The sequence below is a fragment of the Macaca thibetana genome, chromosome 16 (assembly GCF_024542745.1).
Source record: "Macaca thibetana thibetana isolate TM-01 chromosome 16, ASM2454274v1, whole genome shotgun sequence".
Classification (NCBI taxonomy): Eukaryota; Metazoa; Chordata; class Mammalia; order Primates; family Cercopithecidae; genus Macaca; species Macaca thibetana.
This window is the reverse complement of record NC_065593.1, coordinates 55398161-55410868: the sequence shown is the minus strand read 5'-3', so window position 1 is coordinate 55410868 and position 12708 is coordinate 55398161. Positions and strand designations below refer to the sequence as shown.

The 12708-nt window shown below is 39.2% G+C and overlaps 1 protein-coding gene across 1 annotated transcript in view; it reads left to right on the top strand.

Annotated features, from left to right (window-relative positions):
• NSF (N-ethylmaleimide sensitive factor, vesicle fusing ATPase) overlaps positions 1–12708 on the top strand; it is a 342977-nt gene that overhangs the window by 313359 nt on the left and 16910 nt on the right. The window lies entirely within an intron of this gene.

Below are 12708 nucleotides of genomic sequence, written 5' to 3'. Positions count from 1 at the left end.
TTCTGTGTGGGATACAACAATTAGCATTGTATTTTGTTGTTTTGTAAGTTTTCCACCATATTACATATCCCTACCACCTCCAACTCCCAAGGGAGATTATGCTATTAATAGAGAAGGCATTGAATATGTTCCCATTTGTTTCATTTATAATTTCATGGGTTTTCCTAAAAATTTGTTTATGGGGATATTTAAGTTTATTTTCTTTGGGCAGTTAAAAAAAAAAAAAAAAAAACTATTTTTAACAGATGATCTGGAGTTATTTTTCTTGGGTCATGTGGCACTTTTGAGGAGTGAATTTATAGCCAGGATCTTGGTTCCTGTGGTTGCATTTTTACTGATGTGGCTATTAGAGACTTGTGATTTTGGTAGGTTAACAAATTTAAAACCAACCTATGAAGGTTGGTTAAATATGTTAATTATGTAGAGGCTGCCAGAGCTGTGTGTTTGGCTGTGTCACAAGACATGAGTTCTCTTGATTGATTCTGCATGCTGTAGCCTTGAAAAATGCCAATCAAAGGCAGGTACAAAGCAGTTAAACACTGACTTGAAAAGCATCTTAATGTCTGTATGAGAATCTCATATTTAAAGTCAGAAATAGAAACTAATCTGTAAGGAAAACATTTACTCTTAAACTGGTGAATCTAATTTTTAATTTAACAGTTACATACGTGCGTGTATTTTGCACTTAAAAGTAAAGGACTTGTCTTGGTTTTCCTAGAGTTTTTTTTAACTTCTAAAATAGTGAGAAGAAACATAACCTATAACAGTCTTGAAAATTTACAACATATATGTATTGTGGAAGGATTTTTAAATCAGCTTTGCATAAACCATCATTCCTAATAATTGGAGTCTTAGCTTATACTAAGGGTGAAGTTAGAGAAATGAGTGTTTTTTCTCTTTCTCTGATTCCTGCAGTATTTTCATAAATAAGTAAATGTATATATCTAAAGTTGCTGAAACAGAAATAATTACCCCCAATATCTACATATATCATGATTCCTCCAGTATTTTCATAAATAAGTAAAACATATATAATCTAAAGTTGCTGAAACAGAAATAATTACCTCCCAATATCTACATATATCATGATTCCTCCAGTATTTTCATAAATAAGTAAAACATATATATCTAAAGTTGCTTAAACAGAAATAATTACCCCCCAGTGTCTACATATATCATGCATACACAAAAAAACTTTATCATATCAGCACATTAATTTTAAAACCTATTAGAATGTGGGACTTTTTCTAGGCATTTAAATTTATTTCTTAAAATATTTCTTTTTTTAGCTGAAAATAATTTATGGTAAAAGTCACTTGGGAGAAGGAAGAATAACTTCAATGCTGTCTTGTACTTCTTGTTCTTTACATTGTTAAATACTATACACATTGATTTAAACAGAGGTACACCCCCTTGGCTAAGAAGCATTTGTGATCCAAAGTGGATGCTAACAGAAATAAACAGAAACTATTAACGAATGACCTGCCACACTAAGATTTAAGAATAATTTTTTCTGTGTTGTAAAACTTATTGTAAGATTTTTGAGGGAAGGAACATTATCTTATGCTTTTAAATCTCACAGCCTATGGCATAGAGGTTTATACATACGTGATTCACCAATACCTTATCAACAAAAAAAATTTTTTAGTGTCTTTTCATTTTAGTGGGCTTAATTAAGGGTTTTCGTATTGCTGGAGTTTATATTTAGACAGGGCATGATAAGAGTGAAAACATTCAAAAATAAGTAAAGTTCAAATGGCCAATAAGTATAAGAAGAGATACTCAACATCATTAGTTATCAGAGAAATGCAAGTCAGAACCAATAGTGAGATACCACTCACTGCATACCTGCTAGAATGGCTATCATCAAAAAGTCAGATAATGACAAGTGCTGGTGAAGATGTGGAGAAATTGGAACCTGTATGCACTGCCAGTGAGAATGTTCCTCAAGAGGTTAAGCATAGAGTTACCATATAACCCAGCTATTCCACTGAGTATACACCTACAAGCAATGAAAACATATGTCCACATGAAAGCTTGTATGTGAGTATTCATAGCACCATTATTCATAACTAAGTGTTTATCTTATAAAATCTGGTATATCCATATAATGGAATATTACTCAGCAATAAAAAAGGTAGTACCATACATGCTACAACATGAATGAACTTTGAAAACATGCTAAGCAAAAGGAGCCAGTCAAAAAGACCACGTATTGGATGATTCCAGTTATGTGAAATGTCCAGGATTGGCAGATCTATCAAGACAGAAAGTATATTTGGGATGGCCTAGGGCTGGGAGGGGAGAATGAGAAGAATGAGAGGTCACTGCTAATGGGGATGGAGTTTCTTTTTGGAGTGACAGAAATGCTGGAAAATTGATTTTGATGGTGTTGTGTCTATCTGTGAATATACTAAAACACTGAATTGTACACTTTAAATGGGTAAACTGTGTGCTCTGTGAATCATATCTCAAGCGGTTATGTTTTTTAGACGTGATTTAGAAGCTACTTAAATGATGAAAGGAGACATAGAGTTAGAAGTGAGGGGTGAGCATCCAAGGTACATGGCCCAGCTTGGGAGAAAAAGGAATTGGATCATTTAAAAAGAACATGGAATGAATGTATCTGAGGACTGAAGAGGAAGAATATAGAAATATATAAGTAAGAGATGTGGTTGCCTTAGTGATTGGAAATGGCAGGGGTTCTCTCTGAAGGGAACACCATCTGGTCATTAATCAGAATTTGGTGACTCTGACCTGGACTGCCAGATTACCTGCAGTATACATGAATCAGTGGCAGGATAAATAAATATTTGTAGTATTTCTAGTTGGCATATATTTAACAAAATAAAAATGTGCTTTGTCATACCACCTTGCTTTTTAAAATGTTTATATTCTCTCAAGAAAATAAGGGGAAATTTTCAGGCTGATCCAAGTGTCAAGAATATTAGTAATTATAAAGTGGAAGGATTCACTTTATCAAACCATTAGCATATAGGTTTTTCAGATGTTTTAATTAAATATTAAAGGTATATTCAGCTAAATATTATAGAAATGCTTAGAGTGGTAGAAAAATATTTATTACTGGTAAGAAAACAGAAGTCGTGAGCATTTTTCTTTAAAAGGAGGAACTACACTTTACACACAATACAGTAATCATATCAGTCACTGAATCCTCAGTTTTGCATTTGTTGAATTTCCAGCTTTCACACAGAAAAATTGTGTGTGCATGTGTGCACATACTCAAATAAAAGAATCCCTTCAGGGGCACTATGTTGTTATGTATCCAGATATTCTCTTTTCTCCTTCCTCCCCTCCCCCACCACCCCTTCCTTCTTGTAAATTGGCTTATTAAAACTGGTTCCCAAGCCCTCCTTTTTTCCCTTTGTGATTGCCTTAGTCTTGGATTTTCAGTGTAGAACTAAAAATTCAAGTCAGATTTCAGTTACTAGGATAATTTTGTTTGAATTTTAAATTTTTCTAAGTAAATGCATAGATTTTTAATGAACCTGGTATTCAGTGGATTTGCTTTAAATTTAGCTGCAGAGTTAATTTCATGATTGATTTATTAGCCCTTTGAAAGTATAAAAAGTGGTATCTGTAGTTCGTGAAGACTGAAAAACATCATCACATTTTGTTTAGCATCTTTTTAAAACCAATTAAAAGCTTTTCTAAAATGGATTGAACAGGAGAAAATAAAACATGTTCCCTAGGTCTTTATTTCAATCAAGTTTCCCTGTGTTCTGCAGGAGAAGAGATCGAGAGGGGATAGAAAAATTGAAAAGGGCTGTCCCAGCAGGGAGCCAAGCCGGAGAAAAGGGCTTCTCTGAGAACTCAGCAGCAGCAGCTAAGAAAGCTCCCAGCCTGCTTCATCTACATGCAGAGTCACACAAGGCATGGGGGTGCTCACCGTCACACAGAGGTTTCACATGTGCTTCCCTGCTGATTCCTGTGAAAAGCTAACAATTGGCTTGGAGGGTAAAAGACCACTGCAGTTCACCCTCCCTGAGCTGGACGTACAATTTGTCCAGTGTTAGGAAATGTCCGGCTTAGCAGTGAGAGGCTTGAAGACACCCCTCCTTCCAGTGAGATTCCTAACGCCGTCTCTTTTACTTGATGACACTGGGGCTCTTTTCAAGTTTTGCAGATTTATGGAAGTTGAGGGGAATGTGCTTTTCAAGATCAGGAGGATGAAAGCCTTGGTCTTAATGTCAAGGAGGAAGCAGTAGTGAGTGGTAAGGCCAGGTAACTCTTCCTGCAGCCTGCAGCACCAGTGGCTTGATTATTTTCCTCATAGATCTCTTCTGCCACCTTTTTTTTCTTTTTGGGAGACAAAGTGTCTGAAAAGGAGCTCCTTGGGCTGTAAAAGGACATGATTTCCCAGTTTCCTCAACAAGTGTGAGAGTAGTTAAGCCCATTAACCTCACTGTTTAATGCTGGGTTTGACACTTTCGTGCATCAAACTGGAAAACCTCATCTGTATGTAACAGGGTAACCTTGTAATTTATGGAGGAGCAATCCTTCCTCAGTTCAGTGCTTCCCAACCTTTTTAGATCATGGTGCATATGAAATGGTAACATCTGATGACACACTTGGGTAAGTGGATGAGGCCACTCACAACTGGCCGAGGGTCTGGCCCTCCCGACAGCTGGCAGGAGTTGATATCTTAGTCCATGTATAACTCATGTGAAGCTCAACAGTTGGAAAACTCTTTGGAAACGTTAAACTTTTACAAAAAAAGAATTAACCACTCTAACTTCATAGCAGTATTACTGAAGTAGAACTCAGACCTAACAGTTATTAGTGTTTTGGCTAAATTTTATGATGTTGTTGAGAATAGTAACTTCCTCGCTCCTCTGACACCTAGGAATATTACCTAGTAAGAGAAATACAGCTTAAAGCTTGGAGGACCTAAGGTGTGAACCAACAAGAAACTGTCAGCATTCTCGGGATGGGGACTTGGGCAGACACACTTGTTTCTGCATGAGTTTTGTTTTTAACATCAGCAGTCTCTAGACAACATTGCTTTTCGTGTAGTCCTTACATGACATCTTAGCAGTCTTACTTCAGATATGGTTATTAGGACGTCTTGGTATCTTGATAATATTAAGCAGCTCTTCAGGCTTTGGGTTGCTTTAGTGAAATAAGCAGAAAATGGAAGAGACTCCACATAATGCAGGCCTAAACATGAGTATCTCTCCATCTATTTGTTCGAAATTAACTCTGGCTAATGACTATGATATGACTCAGTAAGATATATAACCACTTTAGGAAAGAGGCTTAGTCATTTTGCCAGACACATTAATTTTAATCCACTGATGTGGTGACTTTTGCATTGGGCTTCATTTCTTTTATTTAAAAAAAAAAAAAAGAAAACTATGACGATTGACAGCTTAGTGGCCTGCTTATTAAGTCACTGATATTAGATGGCTACTATATTTGTAATATTCTCTTTAGGTATACTTTGCTTAGTATAGTAGATTTTCTTGGAAAGTCCTATGTAAATTGAACATGTGTATGTATATATACACATATCTCTGAGGACAAAAGGAAATCTCCAAAGATGTGTGTGTTCTTGTTTTCTGGACAGAAAGATAGTGAATGTATAGTGATCAACTAAGATGATGCCTAGTGAAGCCCTTTGTAAACCTGTGGACTACACAGATATACGGTATTAAAGAAAATACATATACATAGAGAGAGTATATATATATGTAGATTAATTTCAGATGTATCAAAAACAGTGAAATAGGCCAAACATTGTGGCTCACACCTGTAATCCTAACACTTTGGGAGGCCAAGACAGGAAAATTGCTTAAGACAGGAGTTCAAGACCAGCCTAGGCAACATAGTGAGACCAATCCTTACAAAAAAAAAAAAAAAAAAAAAAGTTAGTCGAATGTTGTGGTGAGCATCTGTAGACCCAGCTATTCAGGAGGCTGAGGCAGGAGGATCTTGAGCCCATGAGTTCAAGACTGCAGTAAGCTGATTCCCGCCACCACACTCTAGCCTGGGTGATAGAGCAAGACTCTGTCTCTAAAAACCAAACAACAAAAAACAGTGAAATAATTTCTCTTATAAAACATTGCTACAGATATCTGCTGAATAAAATCAAATTTTCAAAATAGGGTTTTGTTTTGGTTTTGGTAGAGCACATCTATAGCAGATATTGATACCAGAATAAATTATATATATGCCATTTTCTGATAACTCAAAATTAAATATTTAAATTTTAATCATCAGAAAAATGCTAATAGTGTTGAGACGAAATATTTTTTCATTGCTAGAATGTATTCTTCCAGCTCCATTGCCTTAAATAAGTTACCGTGGCATTCCATTAGCTTTGAAAGGTGTGGATCATAGCATTGTAGTATTCCATGGGTGCCATGACTGTAGTTAAGGGCACCCTTTCTGTAGAACTTACTCTTTGTATTGAACTTGAGGTTTAAAAAAACAAAAACAAAACCTAAGTCTTAGCTCATGTATCATCTGGCTTTATAGCCTTGAACATCCCTTAATTTCTTGGTGTCTATTTCTTCATCTGTAAAATAGAGATAATTCCTCCTGTGTTACCTACTCTGTTGAGGGTCAACTAAGATAATGTATAGTGAAGCCCTTTGTAAACTGGTGTACTACGTGAGCTGTCCAGGCACAGTGGCTTATGCCTGTAATCCCAGCACTTTGGGAGGCTGAGACGAGTGGATCATTTGAGGTCAAGAGTTCGAAACCAGCCTGGCCAACATAGTGAAACCCCATCTCTACTAAAAATACAAAAATTAGCTGGATGTGGTGGTGTGCACCTGTAATCCCAGCTACTCGGGAAGCTGAGGCAGGAGAATTGCTTGAACCCAGGAGATGGAGTTTGCAGTGAGCTGAGATTGTACCACTGCACTCTAGCCTGGGTGGATGGAGTGATACTCTATCTCAAAAAAACAAAACAAACAAACAAAAAAGAATTGCCTTTGGATAGTCCACAGAACCTTTTCAGCTTGTAAGATAGGAAAACTGAAGAACGTATAATAACTGCTATATAGAGGAAGTTACCATAGGAAATGAGTTCAGAGCTCCCACTTTGGAATGCCCGAACCCAACTTCCTCATTTGCAGTACTGAGAAAGGAAACCTGCTTCCCTACCTCTTGTTCACTGAAATTTAGAAGCTTCCTACAATCTAAGACAAATACTCTGGTCTGGGGATTGGGATTCCTGTTGTAAAAAGAAGTAGGAAGTGGAGACAGGAATTGCCAAGATCAGTAGGCCACCACCGTGTCACACTTGTCCTCAGCCTCCAGGGACTGGCCCACCTTCTTCCTTTCCCTGCCACCACCTGTTGGCTTGTGGCCGAAGTCCCCCTTTTCTCTTAACTCATGGTGCAACAAAGTGGTACTTCACCGTTTCTTTCCTACCTTTCTGTCCCAGAAACAAGAATGCAGATCTTTGGAGATTTCCTGTGTCCTTGGGGCTCTCACAATGGCCAGAAGCCCTGGCCCTCACCCTGTTGATCTTGGATGGTAGGATTATAGGTGATTTCTTTTTTATTTTGCTTTATTGTTTCCTGTGCTTTACAGATTTTCTACAATAAGCATATATTACTTTGACAATCAGGAAAAAAAAATGTATATACAATTATTTTTAACTTAGCAGTATAACTGTCAAAATTCCTTAATTCCATTTCTTTGGTACTAATTTACTGTTAACCACTAGAGTTAAATGAGACTACCTTTATATCTAAACTCGTCTATGTATAATATATTTTTAACCTTGTTCTTTTTATGACTTAAGGTTTAATTGACTATATGAAATATGCTGTGGGTTTTGGAGTAAAAGTGTGCAAGTGCCTCCTAACTCTCACAGTTGCCCTGGGAAGCCCACCTGGCACTTGGCTCAGTGCCATGCTCCCCATCTAAACTTACGATGGTTGAATGCCAATGTGACTAAAGTTAACCAAGATAAATGGTGACGTTGTCTTAAGCTTCATTGAAAGGAGATCGGAAGTTTCTTTTTCACCAAAAATATTTCTTTTGACATAAAAGTTTAAAACATTTCTTTAAGGAACATCTACTTTTATTAGGATGTACATTTAAGAAATCCTTCTCAGTATAGAGATAAAAAGATGAATAAGACATTGTACCTGCCCTCAGACAGCTCATAGTCCAAGAACACTGTTCAATTGTGAAGTTTGTGCACAAGGTGGGCACAGGTCAAGTAGCAAATGAAGGTTAACATCCAGCCCACATGCTGCCCCCAAGGAGTCCACCCTGGTTTGGGACTGAATCTGCCCTGAGTAAGATTACCAGATTTAGCAGATAGGAATATAGGATACTCAGTTAAATTTAAATTTTGGAAAAAATCACGTAATTTTTTAGCATCAGCATATCCCATATTTTGGTCAGACTTACATTGAGGGATTTCTCTAGCAAACCTAGTCCTGAACAAGAGGAAGGGGGTGCCTTTAGCTCATACAAGGTGCTGGGGCTTGGGGAAGGAAGCAAGGGTGGCCACACTCACCCAGATGATTGCTTTTTTCTAATTTGTTCACCTGGGGGGGTGATGTGTGTGGTGTGTGTGTGTGTTTCTGATCCATGCAGAAGGTAACTGGTGTTCCTGTCACAATCCAGTGTGGGAGAAAGATGTGAAAACATGATGCATGTAGTTAGGTTTTATATGTTATGTGGTTCCAGTGGAACATAAAGGAAAGTGTGGTCCATTTTATCTGAGAAGACGTGCAAATCATTCACAAATAGTAGTTCTTGATCCTGGTCTTGAAAGATGAGTAAAAGGGAGATTTAGTCAGGGCCATTGTGCCATGCTAAGGAATTTGAGTGCTGCAGCAATGGAGAGAGAAGGTGAAGGATTTACCTATGCCAAAAATAGCATATTATTATTGTTATTATTATTATTAGAGACAGGGTCTTGCTTTGTTGCCCAGGGTGGAGTGCAGTGACGCAGTCTCAATCACTGCAGCCTTTACCTCCTGGGCTCAATTGATCTTCCCGCCTCAGCCTCTGGTGTAGCTGGGACAACAGGTGCACACCACCACCCCAGCTAATCTTTGTATTTTTTGTATAGACAGGGTTTTGCCATGTTACTCAGGCTGGTCTCAAACTCCTGGGCTCAAGCAGTCCACCCACCTCAGCTTCCCAGAGTGCTGGGATTACAGGTGTGAGCCACCACACCCAGCCTAAATTTTTTTAATTAACGTACAAAATGATACTTGAGAATTTGAGGATATGTTCTGTGTACTTATCTTAGGCTTCATATGGCATAGTTTCACTGGAGGGAAGAATAGGAATTCATAAGAAATTATAGGCTTCATTTTTTCTAAATGACTGAAGCTTAACCTCTTTAAATATCAATTGTTATACTTTAGCCTTTTTTAAGAGGAAAAAAATTGCTATGTACATTCTTAGTGTCTGAAGCAAAGTATAATAAACGCTATGTTAATGAATAAGGACCATCATAACAAACCATAATTGGTGGGTCAGTATTTTCATGAGTGGGACTCAGCAGGAACTGTTGGAATATACAGGACTCTGTCCTGGTGCCTGTTAGGTAGCTACAGTTGTGCCCTGTTTGTTGAGTTTTGTGTACCTTTTCTTTTTTTAGTGGTTTTGCTATCAGCTGTTACTTGCAGGATCCAAGTGAATTGTGTCAGCTGGCCTGCCTCTGATGACTCCTTTTTCCAGTTTGCTGCTTTCATCTGCTATAAATTAAGGCAGGCAACCACCAGGATTCATGAGCTGTTCATACAGTAAGAGAACTAGGCTGTGGTCGGGTGCAGTGGCTCACGCTTATGATCCCAGCACTTCGGGAGGCCAAGGCAGGAGGATCGCTTGAGTCCAGGACTTCTAGACCAGCCTGGGCAATATGGCGAAACCCCATCTCTACTAAAAATACAAAAAAGACCGGGCATGGTGGCTCACGCCTGTAATCCCAGCACTTTGGGGGGCCAAAGTGAGTGGATCATTCAAGGTCAGGAGTTCGAGACCAGTTGGCCAATATGGTGAAACCCCGCCTCTACTAAAAATACAAAAATTAGCCAGGCATGGTGACAGGCATCTGTAGTCCCAGCTACTCAGGAGGCTGAGGCAGGATAATCTCTTGAACCTGGAGTTGGAGGTTGCAGTGAGCCGAGATCGCGCCACTGCACTCCAGCCTGGGCAATAGAGCGAGACTCTGTCTCAAAAAAAAAAAAAAAAAAAAGCCAGGCATGATGGTGCATACCTGTAATTCCCAACTGCTTGGGAGACTGAAGTGAGAGAATCACCTGAGCGCAGGAGGTCGAGGCTGCAGTGAGTGGAGATCGTGCCACTGCACTCCAGCCTGGCAAACAGAGTGAGACTTTGTCTCGAAAAAACACAAAAACATAAAACTGGGCTGCAATGAGAGCTGGAGAGGCCTTCCAAAGAGCAAGGCCCCATTTTGACTCCTATGGGCACCTTCCACTACTGAAAAAAAAAAAAAAAAAAGACATTTTCCATCTCTTGTACAAAGCTGAATATATTACTCTTATTAATACTGTCTTCCACCAAAAAGTTCTTTTTTTCTGATTTTTTTTTTTTTTCCTGGAGTGCAGTGGTGCGATCTCAGCTCACTGCAACCCCTGCCTCCCAGGTTCAAGCAATTCTTGTGCCTCAGCCTCCCAAATAGCTGGGACTACAGGCACGTACCACCACACCCAGATAATTTTTTGTATTTTTAGTAGAGATGAGGTTTCACCATATTGGCCAGACTGGTCTCAAACTCCTGGCCTCAAGTGATCCGCCCTCCTCAGCCTCCCCAAGTGCTGGAATTACAGGCCTGGCCTGATTTTAAAAGAAATTAGAATAATACTTTCATGGGTTCCTCAAAGTTTCATAGGCCCTGGGCACTGTGCCTAGTGGGTAAGTTGTCCTTGCCTATGAGTTTTAAAGTTACTTGAACCTCACATTGTTTTTTCAGTCCTAGGAGTGAGAGGATTGTTGCTCATTTCTGGTTCTTGGCTGTGCTCTGGATAGTTGAAATTGTTTAGCAGATTGGCCTCCAGATAAGTAAGGCATTATTATTGGACATAGTGAATTCATGTTCTGGAAGGTTGGGGCCTAAGGGAGCAAAGTGGGCTCTGTAGAGTTAAATGAGGGCAGAGTATGGTGAGAAGGCAAATTTTGAAACATTGTGAACATGAGATAATTGCAAATTGGCAGAAAACTGGGAAAAGCATTTTAATAAACAGAAATGCTATGGATAAAAATCACAGAGGTAGAAATTAAGTCAGAAAGGAGAATATTGACCTAATTTAGAACACAGGGGTCAATTTAGGGTATATCAAGCTAAAAGCTCAGACAGGTAGGGAAAATCTGTGGATACAAAAGTGGGGAGTTTGGATTTGCTGATTAATGTGTGGTCATCTTAGTTAAGTTTGTAATGAGAGAACCTGCACAGAACCCTTCCTTTTTTTTTTTTTTTGAGACGGAGTCTCGCTCTGTCACCCAGGCTGGAGTGTAGTGGCGCAACCTCGGTTTACTGCAAGCTCCACCTCCCGGGTTCACGCCATTCTCCTGCCTCAGCCTCCCGAGTAGCTGGGATTACAGGCACCCACCACCATGCCCGGCTAATTTTTTTCGTATTTTTTTAGTAGAGACAGGGTTTCACTGTGTTAGCCAGGATGGTCTCGATCTCCTGACCTCGTGATCCGCCTGCCTTGGCCTCCCAAAGTGCTGGGATTACAGGTGTGAGCCACTGCCCCTGGCCAGAACCCTTCCTTTAAGGTGTTAAGAATACTGTGGCATGGTGGGTGCAACTTTATCTTTTTTTTTTTTTTTTTTTTTTTGACACCAGGTTTTGCTCTTGTTGCCTGGGCTGGAGTACAATGGCATGATCTCGGCTCACTGCAACCTCTGCCTCCCGGACTCAAGTGATTCTCCTACCTCAGCCCCACAAGTAGCTGGGATTACAGGCATGCACCACCACGCCCAGCTAATTTTTATATTTTTAGTAGAGATGGGGTTTTACCATGTTGGCCAGGCTGGTCTTGAATTCCTGACCATAGGTGATCTGCCCACCTCAGTATCTTCTTAATTTATTTAACCTTTTCTCCTAAGAGCACAGAGGTCATTATTTCTAGGTAATAAATCTCCCTAACTCAAATTAAGAGATCAACCATTGCTGATATGGGGCTTGGAGGGGCAAGGGCAAGAGTGGACCCCAAATCTAGTTTAAAATTACACAAATAAAAACAGTAGACAGCAAAGCATAGTGAAAATAGCAATGAGGCCTGAACTGTAGTTTCAGCTCCCTCACTGGACATGAGAGCCTCAGACAGATCACTTTACCTCTCACCCCAGGTTTCTCATCTGCAAAATGAGACAGAGAATGAGGGGGTTTGGGGGAATGAGATAATCTTTAAGAGCTGCTCCCAATGTAAAATCTGATGATTCAGTGTCTTTTTCATAAATTGGAATTAAATATTCTTTAATATCATGAAGTCTGCTTTTGCCTATAGTGTTTTAAATTATTAAGGATTGAGTTTCTCATTTCATATTCAATCTGTATCATGAATTCCCCCTCTTGTTGTCTTCTGTCCTGCTTGGAGCACCGTGAGGATGGTTACAAAGAAGTAGACTAAGAATTTGCTTCAGGGTAAAATCTAATGGAGAGTTTAAGTATAGTTGTCTGCCTAGTTGTGGCATGATTTATTTGAAACATCCTTCCTTTGGTATTCAGCTTAAACA